General features: G+C 46.0%; 1 protein-coding gene and 1 long non-coding RNA gene across 9 annotated transcripts in view; one reads left to right on the top strand and one right to left on the bottom strand.

Moving 5' to 3' along the window:
- Positions 1–274: 274 nt before the first annotated feature.
- On the bottom strand, positions 275–15,315 carry LOC139363516 (uncharacterized). Of its 2 annotated transcripts, none has more exons than XR_011624112.1 (3): positions 15,183–15,315; positions 2,889–3,002; positions 275–550 (listed from the first exon to the last, which is right to left on the bottom strand). It is a non-coding gene; the product is annotated as an uncharacterized lncRNA (long non-coding RNA). The 2 variants fall into 2 exon arrangements; XR_011624111.1 differs by lacking the exon at positions 15,183–15,315 and adding an exon at positions 14,946–15,094.
- The window catches only part of LOC105494564 (phosphatase and actin regulator 4), a 145,332-nt gene continuing 137,317 nt past the window's right edge, over positions 15,011–23,025 (top strand). For 4 of the 7 annotated variants that reach the window (XM_011763099.3, XM_071097654.1, XM_011763096.3 and 1 more), the window contains exon 1: positions 15,011–15,148. The gene's annotated coding sequence lies outside the window, so the exon portion shown is untranslated. The remainder of the gene's footprint in view (positions 15,149–23,025) is intronic. The other 3 variants (XM_071097665.1, XM_071097638.1, XM_011763100.3) reach the window with 2 other exon arrangements.

Genomic DNA, 23,025 nt, shown 5'->3' with positions numbered 1-23,025 from the left:
TAATCATGGAGACAGGATGTTCATACCGCCCAGGGCTGATGGTTGTCTCCTGTGGAATTATTTTTTCCCTCCTAGTTTACAAAGCACGGCAGTGTGGTACAGCTTGTACCACATTCTTAATGGGGTCACTTTGTTGTCTGATACTGAGTTTTGCAAAATAGTTTATTTTCTTTCCTACATGTGTATAAAACAAGAATGAAAGGAACTATATCTTGATACCAGGGATTCTAAGCTTCAGTTATTAATTAAATTTAAAGATAATTCTAGAGGCAAATTTTGGCAGAATTAAATGGTAGAATGAAGTTCTTTACTTTCCTGGAGAGTTGTAAAAGCACCAATATTTATTTTTCCTTTCTGGATGTGTGCTTAGCTATATAAAATTCCACATTCCCCTGATTTTTGACTAGCTGACTCTCCTTAACAGAGGTAATGTGGTGTAATTGTCTAGAGTTCACGTATGGCATCAGGAATATCTGGGTTTGAGCTCTAGTTCTTCTCTTTTATTGTCTCTGGGATGTCAGGCAAAAATGTCCAAAGCTCATTTCCTTACCTGTAAAATGAGAAATGATAATATCATTGAACTATGATATTAGCCTTATGGAATGAACATGAGAGTTAGAGATAATAATATAAACTGCTTAACACAGAGCTCACAGTAGGCACTTTTAATTTATGATCATGACCTTTTTTTTTTTTTTTTTTTTTTTAGATGGAGTCTCTCTCTGTTGCCCAGGCTGGAGTATAGTGGTGCAATCTCAGCTCACTGCAACCTCTGCCTCCTAGGCTCAAGCAATTCTCCTGCCTCAGCCTCCTGAGTAGCTGGGACTACAGGCACATGCCACTGCACCTGGCTAATTTTTTTTTGTATTTTTAATGGAGACGGGGTTTCACCATGTTGGCCAGGCTGGTCTCAAACTCCTGACCCCAGGTGATCTGCCTGCCTCAGCCTCCCAGAGTGCTGGAATTAGAAGCTTGAGCCATCACGCCTGGCCGATCATGACCATTTAAATTTTCATTAAGGTACCTCATACAGTGCTTAGCACATGGTTGATGCTCAAACCTGTAGCTATTGCAATAAGTTACCTATGGTTTCTAACTGCCAGGGTTATGGCTTTGTTATTTATTTTTAAAAAATTGTTAGTGATTAACATGATCTTTAGCCTAGTACCTAGAAACTTGTCTCATCATCTTGGTAACTGACAAGGCCTGGCACCATGCCTGGCATCATGCCTGACATGTAGTAGGCACTTAATACACAGCTGTTGAATCATATTAAATTGAAATGAATATCCATTCAGATATTAGCAAAAGAGCTGTGTCACTAAATAGCTGTCATTGCAAAATTTACAGCCAACAATGACACAGACATGCTTGCATAGTTTGTAAGCCACAATTTCAAATTCCTGCATTGCAGACGTCTCAATTAATAATCCCATTCCACTCACATGATCCTTAGAAAGAAAGGGCAAACTAATAGAAATATTTGGTTTAGCAGCTAAAAGAAAGAGCTCTAGTCTAGGTGGATACAGGCTTACATCCTGCCTCCAACACCACCTAGTGGGTCAGTTACTTCACCTCTGAATTTGAGTTTTCTTATCTGTGAGAAGGGAATAATAATAGAACTTATTGAATGAAGTTATTGTGAGAATAGGGCCTTCCATCTGCTGTTGTCTTTGCCTGAAACACTCTTGTTTCATGAAGGGTGAAACCCCATGTTTGGATTTTGTGTGTGTGTGTGTATGTGTGTGTGTGTGTGTGAGAGAGAGAGAGAGAAAGAGAGAGAGAGAGAGACAGACAGACAGACAGACAGACAGGGTCTAGCTCTGTCGCCTAGGCTGGAGTGAAGTGGCTTGATCTTGGCTCAGTGCAACCACTGCCTCCCAGACTCAAGTGATTCTCCTGCCTCAGCCTTCCAAGTAGCTAGGATTATAGGCATGTGCCACCATGCCCAGCTAATTTTTGTATTTTTATTTATTTATTTTTTAAATTATCTTTTTCTTTACTTTTTTCTTTTCTTTTTTTTTTAAATTATACTTTAAGTTCTAGGGTACACATGCACAACATGCAGGTTTCTTACATATGTATACATGTGCCATGTTGGTGTGCTGTCTTTTTTTTTTTTTTTTTTTTTTTTGAGACAGGGTCTCACTCTGTCACCCAGACTGAAGTACAGTGGTGTAATCTCAGCTCACGCCAACCTCCACCTCCCAGGCTCAAGGGGATTTTTCTGCCTCAGCCTCCCAAGTAGCTGGGATTACAGTCGCATGCCACTACTGCCCAGCTAATGTTTGTATTTTTAGTAGAGTCGGGGTTTCACCATGTTGGCCAGTCTGATCTCGAACTCCTGACCTCAAGTGATCCACCTGCCTCGGCCTCCCAATGTACTGGGATTACAGGCTTGAGTTACCGTGCTTGGCCTCCATGTTTCACCTTGTTAATTCCCCCTGATTTTTCAGCTTGACCGTCACTTCTTCCAGAATGCCTTCCCTGCCACCCATGGTAGGTTGGTTCACTGTTATATTCTCCTGGTAGCACCTGCCAATTACTCTTTATAATTACTTCCTTTTTTTTTTTTTTTTTTTAAACAGTCTCACTCTGTCACTCAGGTTGGAGTGCAATGGCGAGATCCTGGCTCACTACAACCTCTGCCTCCTGGGTTCAAGCAATTCTCCTGCCTCAGCCTCCCAAGTAGCTGGGATTACAGGCACGCACCACCACACCCGGCTAATTTTTTTTGTATCTTTAATAGAAACGGGTTTTCACCATGTTGGCCAGGCTGGTCTTAAACCCCTGACCTAAGGTGATCCACTCGCGTTGGCCTCCGAAAGTGCTGGGATTACAGACATGAGCCAGGTGCCCAGCCTATAATTACTTCTTCAACTACTCACTTCCTTTCTGAACTGTGAATTCCCAAAGGAGAGGGATGGTGTCTGTTTCATTTATTTCTGTCTCCAATGTCTAATAGTCTCTTGGTTCATAATATTTTGGGTGGACCGTTCTCGCTAACTCGGTGAAAAAAACAAGATAATAATGCACATAAATATAGAGCCCAACATTTAGCAAACTCTTAATAAATGAGATACATTAGTAGTATTACCAACGAAGTATTGTACTGAGTTTACTTGCCTTGAGAAAACTAATGGGAGGAGCAACAAATTAAGAGAGGTATTGTAAATCTAGCTCCATATCTCACTTGTAATATGCCCTTGACGAAATGTCTGGTCTTCTCATTTTTCCACTATTTAAATGAACATAAGATATTCATCTTGGCGTCCCACTTACCTTGGTTCCCGTAAAGTCTGCCTTTTGCCAGACCACACCTGAAAGGCTGTCCTGCATGCCCACAGTTTCTTTCTTTCTTTCTTTCTTTTTTTTACTTTGAGATGGAGTCTCGCTCTGTCACCCAGGCTGGAGTGCAATGGCGCGATCTCGGCTTACTGCAAGTTCCGCCTCCCAGGTTCATGCCATTCTCCTGCCTCAGCCTCACGAGTAGCTGGGACTACAGGCGCCCACCACCACGCCCAGCTAATATTTTGTATTTTTAGTAGAGACGGGGTTTCACCGTGGTAGCCAGGATGGTCTCAATCTCCTGACCTCGTGATCCACCCACCTCAGCCTCCCAAAGTGCTGGGATTACAGGTGTGAGCCACCGTGCCCAGCCCACAGTTTCTAGATTCTATACTATCCTTGTACTTCTCTGCCGTCTCAGCTGTTAATTATTGACCTCTGATCTTTCTCCCTTCTGTTTCTGTCTAGCTCCTCAGTTTGTTACACAATTGGCTACCTCGCAGCTTTTAGCTTTGAAATACATTTGTCCTCATGATAAAGACCAAAATCCTTAAGCTGCTAACGGAAGCCTCATCTTCTTCCTATTGTCTTGCTCACTGTGCTCTGGCCACCTGGCTACCCTGAGGTTTCTTTGAGGCAAGAATCTTCCTGACCAAGGCCTTGGGACTCAGCAGTCCTTACGCTTGGAGCAGCATTCCCCACCTCTTTATCAGGTTCACCGCCAGTCAACTCCTGTCTCAGCTTTAGCATCACTTCTTCAGGGAGCATTGCTTAGCTTCCTTAGAAGAAATTAGGTTTCTCTGTTACGTGCCACCTTCCGTATAGATCAGTGTAATACACTGTCAGGACTTCACATTTTATTGTATTTGATTCTTTTCTTTTCTTTTTTTTTTTTTTTTTTGAGACAGAGTCGTACTCTGTCGCCCAGGCTGGAGTGCAGTGGTGCGACCTCAGCTCACTGCAAACTCTGCCTCCCAGGTTCAAGCAATTCTCCTGCCTCAACCTCCTGAGTAGCTGGGACTACAGGCACGTACTACCGCATCTGGCTAATTTTTGTATTTTTAATAGAGACAGGGTTTCACCATGTAGGCCAGGCTGGTCTTTAACTCCTGACCTCAGGTGATCCCCTGCCTTGGCCTCCCAAAGTGCTGGGATTACAGGCGTGAGCCACCATGCCTGGCCTTATTTATTTCTTACTTTACAAAAATTGTTTTCAGGCTGGGCATAGTGGTTCACACCTTTAATCCGAGCACTTTGGGAGGCCTAGGCAGGCAGATCACCTGAGGCCAGGAGTTTGAGACCAGCCTGCCCGACATGGTAAAACCCCGTCTCTACAAAAAAAAAAAAAAAAAAAAAAAAAAAAAAAAATTAGCCAGGTGTGGTGGGGTGTGCCTGTAGTCCCAGCTACTCAGGAGGCTGAGGCAGGAGAATCGCTTGAGCCCAGGAGGTGGAGGTTGCAGTGAGCCGAGATCCACCACTGCACTCCAGCCTGAGCAACAGAGCCAGACCCCGTCTCAAAAAAAAAAAAAAAAAAAAAATTTGGCCAGGCACGGTGTCTCACGCCTGTAATCCCAGCAGTTTGGGAGGCCGAGGCAGTCAGATCACGAGGTTGGATCACGAGGTCAGGCGATCGAGACCATCCTGGCTAACACGGTGAAACCCCGTATCTATTAAAAATATAAAAAAAATTAGCCAGGCATGGTGGCAGGCACCTGTAGTCCCAGCTACTTGGGAGGCTAATCGCTTGAACCCGGAAGGTGGAGCTTGCAGTGAGCCGAGATCGCGCCACTACACTCCAGCCTGGGCGACAAAGCAAGACGCTATCTCAAAAATAAAAAAATAAAAATAAAACTTTTTTTGAGACAGGGTCTCACTCTGGTTGTCCAGGCTGGAATGCAGTGGTGCAATCTTGGTTCACTGCAACTTTGACCTCTCAGGCTTCAGATGATTCTCCCACCTCAGCCTCCCAAGTAGCTAGGACTATAGATGCATGCCACCACACCCGGCTAATTTTTTGTATTTTTAGTAGAGACCGACGTTTCGCCATGTTGACCCAGGCTGGTCTCAAACTCCTGGACTTAAGCAATCCCCCCGTCTCGGCCTCCCAAAATGCTGAGATTGTAGACATGAGCCACTGCGCCTGGCCCAGAGAGGGAGTTTCATTCTTTTGCCCAGGCTGAAGTGCAGTGGTGCAAACTCAGCTCACTGCAACCTCCGCCTCCCAGGTTCAAGCGATTCTCCTGCCTCAGCCTCCTGAGTAGCTGGGATTACAGGCATACGCCACCACGCCCAGCTAATTTTGTATTTTTAGTAGAGATGGGGTTCTCCATGGTGGTCAGGCTGGTCTCGAACTCCTGACCTCAGGTGATCTGCCTGTCTCAGCCTCCCAAAGTGCTGGGATTACAGGCATGAGCCACTGCACCCGGCAGATCTTCACATTTTAAAAGAGAAATTAATAATTCAGACTTGAATGTAAAATTCCTGGGGTTAAAATGTAAATCACTGTGGGCCAAAACAAACTATCTGTAGGTTAGTGACTGCCTATGGCCTGCCTATTTGCAACCTGTGCTGCTCAACCTTTAGCTATACTTGGTAAGTATTTCTGTGTTAGTCATCACTCCATCATCATTCCACCTATTAACTGTCCACTCCATGCCAGGCACTGTGTTGGTGCTTTACACAGATGATTTCATGTAATCTCCAAAACCATCTGTGAGGTCAAGTAAGGTTCAGAGAGGTTAAGATGCTTGCCCACAATCAGTAAGTGGTGGAACCAGATGTTACAGGTCTTTCCAATAGACTTTTGCATGTCCAGGTACAATTCGTCAGTTTAGAATGGGAGGGCCTTGAATCTTAAATTGAGCTGGGGAAAAAGAAAAAAGAATGAGAGAGGCTCTGAAGCTCTGCCTGACAATGACAACTTGACAACCATTAATATTTGTTGCGTGTTCACTATGTGCCAGGCATTGTGCTAAGTACTCTATGTGATCTAATTTAATCCTCACAACACCTATGTAAAGGAGCTACTCTTATCCCCATTTTATAGATGAGGAAACTGAAGTGTAGAATAGGTATCTGATTGCTGTGCACAGTGGCTCACACCTGTAATCCCAGCACTTTGGAAGGCCTAGGCAGGCAGATCACCTGAGACCAGGAGTTCAAGACCAACCTGGCCAACGTAGTGAAACACTGTCTCTACTAAAAATACAAAAAATTAGCCAGGCATGGTGGCAGGCGCTTGTGAGGCAGGAGAACTGCTTGAACCCAGGAGGTGGAGACTTCAGTGAGCCGAGATCACACCATTGCACCCCAGCCTGGGCAACAAGAGCGAAACCCCATCTTAAAAAAAAAAAAAAGAAAAAAGAAAAAAAAGAAAAAAGAAAAAAAAGAATAGGTATCTGATTTACCCAAGGTAAAGACAGGATTCAAACACAGATAATTGAATGCCACAGCTCCCCGCTTTTAGCCATTTGAGTTTGTGGCAGAGTATGGGATGATGACAGCAAAAAGGGAGAAATCTGTAAATCACTCTTTCTCCAATCCAGAGCCTAACAGAGGACTCAATTGAAATAAGAATCCCACCAGGTACTTCCAGGAACCTGATATTGAGAGATGTGGCCTGCAGGTGGCAGCAACATTCACAGTTTCTTCTCTAAATTCTGCAATGTTCAAAGCTGTAGGGAGGAAACTATAAATTCACACTTATCATTTGCATATTATCTTCTGATTGGCCTAATTCATTCTTTGCCAATAAATTTGACTTTTCGTTTCTTAACTCAGTGAGAACTGCCAGGCTTGAGAGAACCCTCAGGATTTGAAGCTGCAGTGAAATCATCCAATCCAGCAAACGTCGTGGTGATTTTATTTATTTATTTTATTATTATTATTTATTTCTTTTTTTTTTTTTTTTTTTTGAGACGGAGTCTCGCTCTGTCGCCCGGGCTGGAGTGCAGTGGCGCGATCTCGGCTCACTGCAAGCTCCGCCTCCCGGGTTCACGCCATTCTCCTGCCTCAGCCTCCCGAGTAGCTGGGACTACAGGCGCCCGCCGCCTCGCCCGGCTAATTTTTTGCATTTTTAGTAGAGACGGGGTTTCACCGTGTTAGCCAGGATGGTCTCGATCTCCTGACCTCGTGATCCGCCCGCCTCGGCCTCCCAAAGTGCTGGGATTACAGGCGTGAGCCACCGCGCCCGGCCTATTTATTTCTTTTAGATGCAGGGTCGCACTCTGTCACCCAGGCTGAAGTGTACTGGTACGATCATAGCTCACTGTAACCTCGAACTCCTGGGCTCAAGCGATTTTCCTGCCTCAGCCTCCTGAATAACTGAGACTATAGGTATCCACCACGGCTTGCTCATTTTTATTATTTTAATTTTTGCAGAGATGGGAGTCTTGCTGTGTTGCCCAGGCCAGTCTTGAACTCCTGTGCTCAAAAGTGAGACGTCTGGCTGGGCGCAGTGGCTCATGCCTGTAATCCCAGCATTTTGGGAGGCCGAGGCGGGCAGATCACAAGGTTGGATCACGAGGTCAGGAGATCGAGACCATCCTGGCTAACACAGTGAAACCCAGTCTCTACTAAAAATACAAAAAATTAGCCAGGCACAGTGGCAGGTGCCTGTAAGTGCCAGCTACTTGGGAAGCTGAGGCAGGAGAATCACTTGAACTGGGAGGCAGATGTTGCAGTGAGCTGAGATCGTGCCACTGCACTCCAGCCTGGGCGACAGAGTGAGACTCCTCAAAAAAAAAAAAAAAGAGTGAGCCTTCTGCCTTGGCCTCCCAAAGTGCTGAACCAGGCCCATCATGGTGATTTTAAACTGTTCAGTGGAACTGTTTTAGTGATCCCCAACCCTTTTTGAGTTTGCGTTTTAAAAAATTATTTGGCCGGTCGGGCGCAGTGGCTCATGCCTGTAATCCCAGCACTTTGGGAGGCTGAGGTGGGCGGATCACCTGAGGTCAGGCGTTCGAGACCAGCTTGGCCAACACGGTGAAACCCCGTCTCTACCAAAAATACAAAAATTAGCTGGCTGTCGTGGTGGGTGCCGGTAATGCCAGCTACTTGGGAGGCTGAGGCAGGAGAATAGCTTGAACCTGGGGGTGGGCAGAGGTTGCAGTGAGCTAGATCGTGCCACTGCACTCCGGCCTGGGTGACAAAGAGCGAAATTCCATCTCAAAAAAAAAATTTTTAGGCCAGGCGCGGTGGCTCAAGCCTGTAATCCCAGCACTTTGGGAGGCCGAGACGGGCGGATCACGAGGTCAGGAGATCGAGACCATCCTGGCTAACACGGTGAAACCCCGTCTCTACTAAAAAATACAAAAAACTAGCCGGGCGCGGTGGCGGGCGCCTGTAGTCCCAGCTACTCAGGAGGCTGAGGCAGGAGAATGGCGTGAACCCAGGAGGCGGAGCTTTCAGTGAGCCGAGATCGCGCCACTGCACTCCACCCCACCTGGGCAACAACAGCGAAACTCCATCTCGAAAAAATAAAAATAAACATAAAACTATACATTTCTAGAAGAAAATTTAGGTGGACATTTTTGTGATCTTGGATTAGACAAAGATTTCTTAGATATGACACCATCCATAAGATTAAAAAATGGAAATATTGGACTTACTCAAATATTTTATTTTATTTATTTCTTTTTGAGATGGAGTTTTCTTCTTGTTGCCCAAGCTGGGTGCAATGGCTCGATCTCGGCTTACTGCAACTGCCTCCTCCCGGGTTCAAGCAATTCTCCTGCCTCAGCCTCCTGAGTAGCTGGGATTACAGGCATGTGCCACCACGCCCAGCTAATTTTTTTGTATTTTTAGTAGAAACAGGGTTTCTCGATGTTAGCCAGGCTGCTCTTGAACTCCTGACCTCAGGTGGTCTGCCTGCCTCAGCCTCCCAAAGTTTTGGGATTACAGGTATAAGCCACCATGCCCAGCCTTCAAAAATTTTAAATTCTGCTGTGTGAAAGATTCTGTAAAGAGAATGAAAAGACCAGCCACAGGCTGGGCGCGGTGGCTCACACCTGTAATCCCGGCACTTTGGGAGGCCGAGTTGAGTGGATCACGAGGTCAAGAGATCGAGACCATCCTGGCCAACATGGTGAAACCTGTCTCTACTAAAAATACAAAAATTAGCTGGGCATGGTGGCTTGCAGCTGTAGTCCCAGCTTCTCGGGAGGCTAAGGGGCTGAGGCAGGAAAATCGCTTGAACCTGGGAGGCACAGGTTGCAGTGAGCTAAGTCGCGCCACTGCCCTTCAGCCTGGCGATAGAGCAAGACTCTGTCTCAAAAAAAAAAGAAAGAAAAGAAAAAGAAAGACAAGCCACAGATTGGGAGAACGTATTTGTAAATCACATATCTGATAAGTAATACCAGCAAAATCTCCTCTCATCCCCCTTCTAGACACTGCTCTCTTACCCCAAAGGATGGCTGCTATCCTGGCCTTGAACAGAATATTTTTGCCTGTCTTGTATTTTATCCACATGAAATCAAATGTTGTACTCTTGTCTGGCTGCTTTCACTTAACACTATTGGTGAGAATCATCTATATGGTTGAGTATGGTATGTTATAGGGCACAAAAGGCATACGGGACAACAAACATTTTGCAAAGAATTTTAAGCACCACTGAGTTTTCTGTCAAGATGACAGCTAGCCATTATCTTGAAAACTAGGTGATGGACTGGATCTAATGGAGCGCATGGATGAATCTGAGCACCGCAAGGGATGGTGTGGGACATCTTGTCCCTTACCTTCCATCCTCTCAGCCTTCCCAATGGGCAAAGCTTTTGAAAACAATTCAGTGAAGGCTTCAATTCTCCTTGTATCTTTCTCTATGTTCTGGAGCTTTTCCTAAACCATAATGTAGGACACTGGTGAGTGCCTACCCAGAAGTGCAAGGAAGTTAATGCCTCCTGGGGAAATCCAAACCAATGGAGAATATAAACCAAGGGTTAAATGCTTCTCTGTCAGCCTTTCAGAAGACCATAATGAGAGGCATTACAGAAAATACTCAGATGGGGAGTCGCTGAGCCCACTCTGGTTCAGGAGGCTGCCCAGTTGAAAAAAAGAAAAAAAAGAAAAAGAAAGAAAGAAAGAAAATTATCAGATGGGCTTGGTAGGATCCAGCCCCAGGTGCCCACAGCAGTGAACACGTTAATACATCCTTGTGTTGGCTTTTCTCCTCTTCCTATTTTATTCTGGACTTTCACTTTAAATCCCTGGGATCACCTTTTAAGTAAATTACCTGCAACTAACACCTGTCTTAGGTTCTACTTTCTGGATGGAATTTTTTTTTTTTTTTTTTTGAGATGGAGTTTTGCTCTTGTTGCCCAGGCTGGAATGCAATGGTGTGATCTTGGCTCACTGCAATCTCCGCCTTCTGGGTTCAAGCGATTCTCCTGCCTCAGCCTCCCAAGTAGCTGGGATTACTGGCACGCACCACCATGCCCAGCCAATGTTTTTGCGTTTTTTTAGTCAAGACAGGGTTTCGCCATGTTGGCCAGGCTGGTCTCGAACTTCTGACCTCAGGTGATCCACTCGGCTTGGCCTCCCAAAGTGGTGGGATTACAGGTGTCAGCCACTGCACCCGGCTTCTGGATGGAATCTTAATTAAGATGTATGCAAAATATCTGGTACATGGTAGGTATTCAAGAAAAAATTGTTTTATTATTACTGCTGTCACTGCTACTATTGTTCCCACTGCTATTATTACCTAGGATTTCAAGTTGCCATCCATTAGTCCTCTTCCTTGAAACCATGGATGATATTGAAGCTCTACAATAGAGTTGTTTTTTTTTTTTTTTTTTTTTTTTTTGAGACAGAGTCTCACTCTGTCACCCAGGCTAGAGTGCAGTGGTGCAATCTTGGCTCACTGAAACCTCTGCCATCCAGGTTCAAGCAATTCTCCTGCCTCAGCCTCTTTTTTTTTTTTTGAGATGGAATCTCGCCCTTGTTGCCCAGGCTGGAGTGCAGTGGCACGATCTCGGCTCACTGCAACCTCCGCCTCCCAGGTTCAAGTGATTTTCCTGCCTCAGCCTGCTGAGTAGCTGTAATTACAGGTGCCTGCCACCACACCCCACTAATTTTTTTGTATTTTTAGTAGAGATGGGGTTTCACCGTGTTGGCCAGGCTGGCCTTGAACTTTTGACTTCAGGTGATCCACCTGCCTCGGCCTCCCAAAGTGCTGGGATTCCAGGTGTGAGCCAGTGCGCCCAGCCTGCAATAGTTTCTGTGGCAAAATAATTTTGTTTGTCTGTTTTTCCTGAGGGTACTGGAAAGCCATTGACGAATTTTCTTTCTTTTAATTTTAATTAAAAAAATTTTTTTTTAATTTTTTTAAAATTTTCTTTTAATTTTTTCTACTATACTATTTTTCAGATTTAGTGAAGTATAATTGATGAGCAATGAAATGCACTTTTTTTATTTTTTATTTTTTTGACAGGGTCTTGCTCTGTTGCACAAGCTGGAGTGTAGTGGCATGGTCTTGACTCATTTCAACCTCCACCTCCTGGGCTCAAGCCATCCTCACAACTAAGTCTCCCACATAGCTGGGGCTACAGGTGCCCGTCACCATACCTGACTAATTTTTGTATTTTTTTTTGTAGAGACAGGATTTCACCATGTTGTCCAGGTTGGTCTCGAACTAGTGAGCTCAAGCGATCTGCCTGCCTTGACCTCCCAAAGTGCTGGGATTATAGGCATAAGCCACTGTGCCCAGCCTTGATGAGTTTTGATATATTTATACACCCTTGAAACCATAAACACAATCAGGATATTTAAAAAAAAAAAAAAAAAAACCTGCCAAACCACTTTCCAAAGTGGTTTTTATCATCTTAAAATGGTACCATCAATGTATGAGAATTCTTGTTGCTCTGTATTCATGCTAATACTTGGTATTGCCAGTCCTTTTAGTCATTCCAGTGGTGGGTAGTGTAATCTCATTGTGTTTCCTTTTTTTTCCCCTAACATCTTTCATGTTATTTGCCATCCATTTAGTTTCTCTTCTTTGGTAAATTGTCTGTGCTAATCGTTTTTCAAATTGGGTTGTTTGTCTTCTTGTTGAGTTGAAAGAACTCTGTATATTTCCAGGTAATGGTTATATGTTTTGCAGCAATTTTACTCTGATCTGTGGCTTGTCTTCATTTTCTTTTTCTTTCTTTCTTTCTTTTTTTTTTTTTTTTTTTTTTTTTTTTTTATGGAGTTTTGCTCATTGCCCAGGCTGGAGTGCAATGGCACAATCTCTGCTCACTGCAACCTCCACCTCCTGGATTCAAGCAGTTCTCCTGCCTCAGCCTCCCAAGTAGCTAGGATTACAGGCATGCACCACCACACCCAGCTATTTTTTTGTTTTGTATTTTTAGTAGAGATGGGGTTTCACCATGTTGGCCAGGCTGGTCTTGAACTCCTGACCTCAGGTGATTCACTTGCTTCAGTCTCTGAAAGTGTTGGGATTACAGGGTGAGTCACTGTGCCTGGCCAGCTTGTCTTTATTTTCACAACAGTCTTGAGTAAAGTTTGAAATTTTGATGATATACAATTTATTCAATTTTTAAAAAAATTTTTGGCCGGGCGCAGTGGCTCACGCCTGTAATCCCAGCACTTTGGGAGGCCGAGGCGGGCGGATCACAAGGTCAGGAGATCGAGACCACGGTGAAACCCCGTCTCTACTAAAAATACAAAAAAAAAATTAGCCGGGCGCGGTTGTGGGCGCCTGTAGTCCCAGCTACTCGGGAGGCTGAGGCAGGAGAATGGCGTGAACCCGGGAGGCGGAGCTTGCAGTGAGCCGAGATCGCGCCACTGCACTCCAGCCTGGGCGACAGAGCGAGACTCCGTCTCAAAAAAAAAAAAAAAAAAACATTTTATTTATTTATATTTTAGAGATGGAGTCTCACTATGTTGCCCAGGCTGGTCTTGACGCCATGGTCTCAACCAGTCCTCCAGCCTTGGCCTTCTAGAGTGCTGGGATTACAGTCATGAGTTATCATGTGTAGCCTAATAATTTCAAAAATATATTTTTGAATTTAAATTTAAATTTTATTTTTGAGACTGAGTTTCCTTCTTGTCACCCAGGCTGGAGTGCAATGGTGCAATCTCGGCTCACTGAAACCTCCGCCTCCCAGGTTCAAGCAATTCTCCTGCCTCAGCCTCCTAAGTAGCTGGGATTACAGACGTGGGCCATCACGCCCAATAAATTTTTGTATTTTTAGTAGAGAGAGGGTTTCACCATGTTGGCCAGGCTGGTCTTGAACTCCTGACCTCAGGTGATCTACCCGCCTCAACCTCCCAAAGTGCTGGAATTACAGGCGTGAGCCACCGCACCGGGCCAATAAATATATTTTAAAATTTTTTCTGAGACAAGGTCTCCCTCTGTCGTCCAGGTTGGAGTGCAGTGGCACCATCACAGCTCACTGCAGTCTGGACCTCCCCAGCTCAAACAATCCTCCCACCTCAGCCTCCTGAGTACCTGGGACTATAGGCATGTTCCACCATGCCCAGCTAAGTTTTAAAATTGTTTTTGTAGAGATGGGGTCTCACTCTGTTGCCCAGGCTGACAGGCTGGTCTCAAACTCCTGGGCTCAAGGAATCCTCTCGCCTCGGCCTCCCAAAGTGCTGGGATGTATAGGTGTGAGTCACTGCACCTAGCCAATTCTTTTTTTCTTCCTTTTTCTTTTTCTACTGAGACAGGGTCTCACTCTGTTGCCCAGGCTGGAGTGCACTGGTGCGATCTCGACCTCCCAGGCTCAAGTGATCCTCTCACCTAAGCCTCCCAAGTAGCTGGGACTACAGGCGCATGCCAGTAAGCCCGGGATAATTTTTTTGTTTGTTTGTTTTGAGACAGAGTCTTGATCTGTCGCCCAGGCTGGAGTGCAATGGCGCGATCTCGGCTCACTGCAACCTCCGCCTCCTGGGTTCAAGCGATTCTCCTGCCTCAGCCTCCTGAGTAGCTGGGATTAGAGGCACACGCCACCGCGCCTGGCCAATTTTTTTAATTTTATGGATTGTGCATTTGAAAAGTCACATCGATTTTTCTCCTGGAATGTCCTCTAGACGTGCCGTAGCTTCAAGTTTTACATGTAGGTCTAATTTAGGTTGTGTGATACAATGGGTTTGCATTTAGAAGGGTCGTCTGGCAGCAGCAAGGAAAGATTTCGGAGGGTGATAGCCTAGCGGCCTGAAACCACTGAGACTTGGAGAGAAGTGATGGTGGTTTTCACTAGGTGATAGCAGTGAAGGATATCGAAATGAATTAAAATACTGGGGATGTAGAATGACTGGACTTAATGGCTTGAGGGAAGTGTCCAGAATGATTCCTGGGTTTCTTACAACACTGAGGGTAGATAACTTGCGTGTACGTTTTTTGCACTTCAAATTGGTCCTCAATAAATAGTTTTTCCTTTGGAGAGGTTATGATTGAAATTTGGCCAGTCAGGGACACAGTATTCTCAAACAACACTCTTGTGTCAGTCCCCTTTTTGGATACTGCCTGGAGCCCACTATTGAACCCTGCCCTCCCAAGTCCAAAGACCTTTGCCTCCCACAGTAGCAGGAAAGGTGCCCAAGTTCTTTTACACACAAGGCGCGCACAGCGGCCAGCGCATGCCCAGAGAGGCTGTAAGGAAGACTACCGCCCGGAGAGAAAGGACGCACGCTTCCCGCCATTTTGTTCAGCTCACCGCGCAACCGGCCCCTGCTGGGGACTACAAGTCCCGTGAGTCTCCGCGGCGGCACGTCCTACCCCTCACTGTCCAGCCCGCTCCCTTTTTCCCCCCCTCCCCGGGGGCCGAGGGCTCCGGCTGCTGCCTGGCGGCCAACGGGCCAGGTAGGATTTCCGGGAGAGGCTGCTGTGGAGGCTGAGGAGGCGGCGGCGGAGACCTGGGTGAGTTCAGCGAGCAAGGGAAAGTGAGCAGGACCTGCTCAGTATCAGGCTGCGGGCTCCTCTCAGGCTGCGGCCCCGTTCTTGGCTGTGCGAGAGGGTCCCGGTCCGGGCAGAAGGTAACGGCCCGGGTCGCCGTCGCTTCGGGCCAGGGCGGGGCGGGGCCGCTGCCTCCCTCCTCAGCCCTCCCACAACGGTCCAGCCCGGGCGTCTCCGCCTGCGGCAGGGCCCGCGCAGGCTCGCCCTCTCCGCCCCCCGAGACTTGGCTGGGCCCTTTTGTCTGGGCTGCGTTGCGCCCCCTTTGTGCCGGTGCATGGAGTGTCCGCCACGGGGGAGCCTGTTCCGCCGGTCCCCAACGGGGACTGCTCCCTGGGGATCCGGTTACAGTAACCGGATCGGGTCAAAGTACATTTTTCAAAACCGTCCTGCCTCAGACCTCCGCACCCCGGCTGGTTAGAGCGGGGGCTTCGGAGCCAGGCGGAGTTTCTGTAGAAACCTGGAGGTTATTATTTAACTTTTAAACATCAGCCCGGGCGGCTTCAGGGCACGAAACTCCAGCGTTTTTCTTGGTGGAGAGATGAGTTTAAGAAAAAGAAGTGACCCCCTCTCTGCCACCCTTTACACCCCGCTCCGGGAAACCGGGAAGGCATCGAATTTGCTGCGATGTCTATGCAGCTCACATCTGTGATCGCTGGACCAAAGAACCAGTGGTGAATGGTAGAATGGCAGTTCACGCACCTCCCAAATCTCGGGGGAGAGTGACTTACAGGGCATCACTGATTGCTTGCAAAAAAAAACCCAAAAAACCTCCAGTGCTTCATTCAGACACTCAGCGAGGGCTCCGTCCAACCTCTTTCTTTTCTTTTTCTTTTTAAAACAAAAAGTGGAAGGAAAAAGTCCTTCAGTGGAAGGATTTGCTTTATAGAGGAACCAGAAACCCAGTGGCTTCTAGAAGTCACTTACTTTTTCGCTAAATTAAAGGAATGAATTTCGAGCGTGGTGGCACGCGCCTGTAATGCCAACTATTCTGGAGGCTGAGGCAGGAGAATCGCTTGAGGCCAGAAGTTCGCGACCAGCCTGGGCAACACAGCAAGAACCCCGTCTAAAACAAAACAAAACAAAAGGAATGAAGCCAGTTTAGGGGATGAGGTGTGGTAGATTCTTACCAGAAACCGCGGAATTGCTTGGATTGTGGATTTGATCAAATTTGGCTAGATAGTGGTAACTGTGTATGTCCTCCTGTTGGAGGACTGCATTGTTAGAATCAGCTTAAGGTAAAATTTGTTTGTTTGTTTCATTTAAGAGACCAGAGTCTTGCTTGGTTGCTGAAGCTTGAGTACAGTGGAGAGCTCCTAGTTCACTGCAGCCTCGAACTTCCTGGCTTAAGCCATCCTCCCACCCGAGGCTCCCAGATGCCTGGGAATAGACGTGTGAGCCACTATGCTCGACTATTTAAGTTATTTATATGTATTTATTTATTTTGAGACCGAGTGTCACTCTGTTACCCAGGCTGGAGTGCAATGGTGTGATCTTGGCTCACTGCAACCTTCACTTCCCAGATTGAAGTGATTCTCCTGCCTCAGCCTCCTGAGTAGCTGGGATTACAGGTGTGTGCCAGCAAGCCCAGCTAATTTTTGTATTTTTAGTAAAGACAAGGTTTCACCCTGTTGGCCAGGCTGGCCTTGAACTCCTAACCTCAGGTGATCCACCTGCCTCGGTCTCCCAAAGTGCTGGGATTACAAGCATGAGCCACCATGCCTGGCCAATTTTTATGTATTTATTTTTTGAAATAGGGTCTCGCTGGGTTTCCCAGGCTGGAATGCAGTGAGGTGAGCACTGCTCACTGCAGCCTGGACCTCCTCCTGGGCTCAAGCCTCAACCTCCAGAGTAGCTGGGTCAACAGACACAGGCCACCAGCCCAGCTAATTAAAAATTTTTTTAAAAAAATTTCTTAGTGATTGGGGTCCCACTCTGTTGCCCAGGCTGCTCTTGGACTCCTGGCCTCAAGTGATCCTCCCTCTTAAAGTGCTGGTATTAAACCTTAAGATAAAGAATTCTATTTTTGTTTTTTGAGGTAGATTCTTGCTCTGTTGCTCAGGCTGTGCAGTGGCATCATCTTGGCTCACTGCAACCTCTGCCTCCTGGTTTCAAGCGATTCTCCTGGCACAGCCTCCCGAGTAGCTGAGATTACAGGCATGTGCCACCACGCCTGGCTAATTTTTTTTTTTTTTTTTTTTTTTAGTAGACATGGTGTTCTACCGTGTTGGCCAGGCTGGTCTCAAACTCCTGACCTCAAGTGATTCGCCTGCCTCCACCTCCCAAAGTGCTGGGATTACAGGTGTGAGCCACCATGCCCGGCCAATAAAAAATTCTAAAGAAGGTCACTGCAAATAACCCTTTTGAAAAATAGATTAATTCGTGTTTCAAGTCTCTGGGATGAGGATAGCCAGGAGGATTCCTTTACATGAATCAGGGAAGGTTAATGAAGTCAGATAGGTTAATTCCTGCCCTAGCCAAGTAGGCAAATAAAGCCCTTCACACTGTATAACTTTGTTTGATATCTCACAATGGAAATGACTTACTCTTGAGAATCCTAGATTGTATTAGTAATACTGTATAGGGATAATGCAGTTCTTCAGTTTTTAATCCAGCAGTGAGTGAAGGTCTTCTGTGTTTTCCTGGCTATGGTTTGAAGAAGCAACCATAGAATTGCTCTAGTTTTAATAATAAACTGGCGGGGCGCGGTGGCCCACACCTGTAATCCCAGCACTTTGGGAGGCCGAGGCGGGTGGATCACCTGCGGTCAGGAGTTTGAGATCAGCCTGGCCAACATGGTGAAACCCTGTCTCTACTGAAAATACAAAAATTAGCCAGGTGTGGTGGTGGGCATCTGTAATCCCAGCTACTTGAGAGGCTGAGGCAGAATCACTTGAACCTGGGAGGCGGAGGTTGCAGTGAGCCGAGATTGTGCCACTGCACTCCAGCCTGGGTGACAGAGCGAGACTCAGTCTCAAAAAAAAAACAAAAAAAACAAAAGAAACAGCAGTTGCTATTGACTGTTACTTAATTGTACAAACACGACAATTTTCTCAATATTATTTATTTTTATGATTATGATTATGATTATTTTTTGAGACAAGGTCTTGTTCTGTCCCCCAGGCTGGAATACAATGCTATGATCGTGGCTCACTGTAGCCTCAACCTCCTGGGCTCAAGTGATCCTCCCACTTCAGCCTTCTGAGTAGTTGGGACTACAGGTGCTCACTACCACACTTGGCTAATTTTTTAATTTTTTTGTGAACCCAAGGTTTCCCTATGCTGCCCAGGCTGGTCTTGAACTCCTGGACTCAAGCAGTCCTCCTGCCTTAGCCTCCGAGAGTGCTGGGATTATATGCGTGAGCCACTGTGTCTGGCTATATATTTATTTTGTTTGTTTTAAACATAAGTTTTCTTTCTTTTTTTTTTGAGACGGAGTTTCACTCTTTTTGCCCAGGCTGGAGTTTAATGACACGATCGTGGCTCACTGCAACCTCTGCCTCCTGGGTTTAAGTGATTCTCCTGCCTCAGCCTCCTGAATAGCTGGGATTATAGGAACGTGCCAACACGCCTGGCTAATTTTGTATTTTTAGTAGAGACAGAGTTTCTTTTTTCTTTTTTTTTTTTTGTTTTTTTTTTTTTGAGATGGAGTCTCACTCTGTCACCTAGGCTGGAGTGCAGTGGCGCGATCTCGGCTCACTGCAAGCTCCGCCTCCCGGGTTCACACAATTCTCCTGCCTCAGCCTCCTGAGTAGCTGGGACTACAGGCGCCCGCCACCATGCCCGGCAATTTTTTTTTTTGTATTTTAGTAGAGATGGGGTTTCACCGCGTTCGCCAGGATGGTCTTGATCTCCTGATCTCGTGATCTGCCTGTCTCGGCCTCCCAAAGTGCTGGAATTACAGGCGTGAGCCACCACACTTGGCCAAGAGGAGGTTTCACCATGTTGGCCACGCTGGTCTTGAACTCCTGACCTCAGGTGATCCGCCCATTTCGGCCTCCCAAAGTTCTGGGATTACAGGCATCAGCTATCGTGCCTGGCCCATAATTTTATTTTATAATTTTTATAGAGACAGGTCTCGCCATGTTGCCCAGCCTGGTCTCAAATTCCTTGACTTAGGTGATCCTCTCACCTCAGCCTCCCAAAGTGCTGGGATTACAGGCGTTAGTCACCATGCCCAGCCTCCCAGTATCATTTTTTAAACAAGTTAATATACTTTGTGTCATTTACTCCTCACTACAGTTCTATGAGATGGTTGTTACTCTCATTTTACAACTGATAAAGCCTAGCCTCTAAAATGTTTAAGTGACTTGCTCAAGGTTATAGTTAACCCAGGTAGTAAATATCAGAGTAAACCATACTTCAAGTCTAGTTCTCGTTCAGTTACCTCACACTTACTACAGTTACTAATCTTACCAGCACCAACAGCTTTAATTTGCTAAAATCTAAATATTGGAGAAAATGGAAAATATTTTCCAGTTAAGGCAATCGATTTACAAGGAACTGGAATTTCTGGAACCATAAACAATGAGTCTTTCTCATAAATTATTATTATTATTATTTTTTATTTTATTTTTTTTTTTTTGAGACGAAGTCTCGCTCTGTCGCCCAGGCTGGAGTGCAATGGCGCGATCTCGGCTCACTGCAAGCTCCGCCTCCGGGTTCACGCCATTCTCCTGCCTCAGCCTCCCGAGTAGCTGGGACTACAGGCGCCCGCCACTGCGCCTGGCTAATTTTTTTCTATTTTTAGTAGAGACGGGGTTTCACCATGGTCTCGATCTCCTGACCTTGTGATCCGCCCGCCTCGGCCTTCCAAAGTGCTGGGATTACAGGCGTGAGCCACCGCGCCCGGCTCTTTCTCATAAATTATACTGAACATTGGTGCCATTACTTTGTCTTCTGATATGCTGTGATTACCTTGTGCCTAGGCAGAATGGCAGTTTTATGCAACGCTCAAAAAGTGATGAGTTACTGAGTTTTGCTTTCCCCTAATCTTTACTATAAGGTTTATTAACTGTGTTGGAGAACATAAATACAATAGCTTTGGCTGCTGAAACTAACATTGAAGATAGAACTGAAATTAAGATACTGTACTTTTTTAGTCAGACCATTGGGACTCAAGAGAATGCTTTCTCTAGTTTCTGCTTTTAATAAAAACTTTTAATCAGTTTCAAACCTGCAGTTAAGTCTTGGATTTATGTTAGTACATGCCATGAATGTGACATCAGAAACAGAAACCTACTTCACCTCCCTTACTTATTAGGTAAAATGCATAACATGCCAATGGAATTGAGTCAATACAATTATGTAGTCTAGCCTTTCTAACTGGTAGAAGCCTGTTTGAAATCTTTTATTAGTGCATTATAATGGGAAATAACTTTTTTTCCTTGTGCTTTTGCTGTTGGTTTACTTCATTTCCAAAACCATCTGTTCATTCAGTCAACAAATACGGAAAGCCTGTTATATTCTAGGCACTGTTGTAGACACTGAGGACAAAACAATGAAAACAAGTGTTTTCCCTCTTGGGGTTTACCTGCTGATTAGGGTTGGCTGGGAAGAGGAAGGAGTCTGACAGTAAATAAGCACTGAATAAATAAAATCCCCTCATATAATTGCAACCTTGAGCAACTCAACCTCTTTGAGCTTTAGTTTTCTTGTCTTTAACATGGATGTAATTGATTCCTGCTCCTCCTATCTTGTGAATTGTTTCCAAGAGGGAGTAGAATAAGTATTTGGATACATTATATGCTTCAAATTCCCGTAGCAAGTTATTTTTACTAGTATTAGAAGAAGAGGCCCATCATGGTGGCTCACGCCTGTAATCGCAGCACTTTGGGAGGCCAAAGCAAGCAGATCACTTGAGGCCAGGAGTTCGAGACAAGCCTGGCCAACATGGTGAAACCCCATCTCTACTAAAAATACAAACAATTAGCTGGGGGTGGTGGCCCATGCTTGTAGTCCCAGTTACTTGGGAGGCTGAGGCATGAGACTTGCTTGATCCCAGGAGGCAGAGGTTTCAGTGAGCAGAGATTGTGCCACGGCACTCCAGCCTGGGTGACAGAGCAAGATTCCATTCCCCTACCACCCCTACACCCCCCCCCCCCCCAGAAAAGAAAAGAAAAGAAAACAAGGAGCATTGGAAGAAGATTATTTATAAAGAAAGAGAGAGGCTAGGCCTGGTGGCTCATGTGTGTAATTCCAGTGCTTCAGGAGGCTAAGGCAGGAGGATCACTTTATGTTTATGCCAGGAGTTTGAGACCAGCCTGGGCAACATAGCAAGACTTTGTCTCTGCAAAAAAAAAATTTTTTTTAAATCAGCCAGGCATGGTAGTGGACATCTGTAGTCCCAGTTACTCAGGAGGCTGAGATAGGAGGATCACTTGAGCCCCACGGTTTGAGGCTGCAGTGAGCTATGATTGTGTCACCACACTACATTCTGGGTGACAGAGCTGGAGACCCTGTTTCAAAAAATAAGTAAATAAATAAAATAGGAAAGAGAGAACGGAATGGATGGATTCTTTATTCTGAGGGAGCTCTAAATTCCCGTTGTAAAACTTTCACAGTCATTTCTTCACAGGGGCTACCATAACCAAATTATGTAGACCTTTTTCTATTCTCTTCTTTCTTTCTTTTTTTTTTTTTTTTTCACTCCTGTGGTCCCAACTACTCGGGAGGCTAAGGCACAAGAATCACTTGAACCCAGGAGGTGGAGGTTGCAGTGAGCCAAGATTGTGCCACTGGACTCCAGCCTGGGTGACAGAGTGAGACTCTGTCTCAATTTTTTTTTTTTTTGAGACAAGGTCCCACTCTGTCACCCAGGCTAGAGTCCAATGGCATGATCAGGGCTTACTGCAGCCTTGATCTCTCCCAGGCTCAAGCACTCCTCCCACCTTAGCCCCCTGAGTAACTGGGACTACAGGCGTGCACCACCATGCCTGGTTAATTTTTTCTTTTTTTTTTCTTTTAGTAGAGACAAGGTCTCATTATGTTGCCCAGACCAGTCTTGAACTCCTGAGCTGGAGCAATCCGCCCACCTTGGCCTCCCAAAGTGCTGGGATTACAGGCGTGAGCCACTGCGCTGGGCCTATGTAGACCTTTAAACTGTTTTTTTGAAATGGAGTTTCACTCTTGTCATTCAGGCTGGAGTGACCCTGTGATCTCAGCTTATTGCAACCTCTGCCTCCCAGGTTCAAGTGATTCTCCAGCCTCAGCCTCCCGAGTAGCTGGGATTACAGGTGCCCACCACCATGCCCAGCTAATTTTTGTGTTTTTAGTAGAGACAGGGTTTCGCCATGTTGGCCAGGCTGGTCCCGAGGTCCCAAACTCCTGACCTCAGGTAATCCACCCACCTTGGCCTCCCATAGTGCTAGGATTACAGGCGTGAGCCATTGTGCCCACCTTTTTTTTTTTTTTTTAGATGGGAGTCTCGCTCTGTTGCCCAAGCTGGAGTGCAGTGGTGTGATCTCAGTACACTGCAACCTCTGCCTTTTGGGTTCAAGCGATTCTCTTGCCTCAGCCTCCTGAGTAGTTGGAATTACAGGCATGCACCACTATGCCCTGATTATTTTTTGTATTTTTAGTAGAGATGGGGTTTCACCGTGTTGGCCAGGCTAGTTTTGAACTCCTGACCTCAAGTGATCCACCCGCCTCGGCCTCCCGAAGTGCTAGGATCACAGGCGTGAGCCACCACACCCAGCCCATCAAAGCCTTTTAAAATGATCTGTAGGCCAGGCATGGTGGCTCTGGCCTGTAATCCTAGAATCGTTTGAGGCCACAAGGTGGAGTTCAAGACTAGTCTGACCAACATGGTAGAACCTTGTCTCTACAAAAAATACACAAAGGTT

The sequence above is a fragment of the Macaca nemestrina genome, chromosome 1, assembly GCF_043159975.1.
Source record: "Macaca nemestrina isolate mMacNem1 chromosome 1, mMacNem.hap1, whole genome shotgun sequence".
NCBI classification, from domain to species: Eukaryota; Metazoa; Chordata; class Mammalia; order Primates; family Cercopithecidae; genus Macaca; species Macaca nemestrina.
This window is presented reverse-complemented; position numbering and strand designations above follow the sequence as displayed.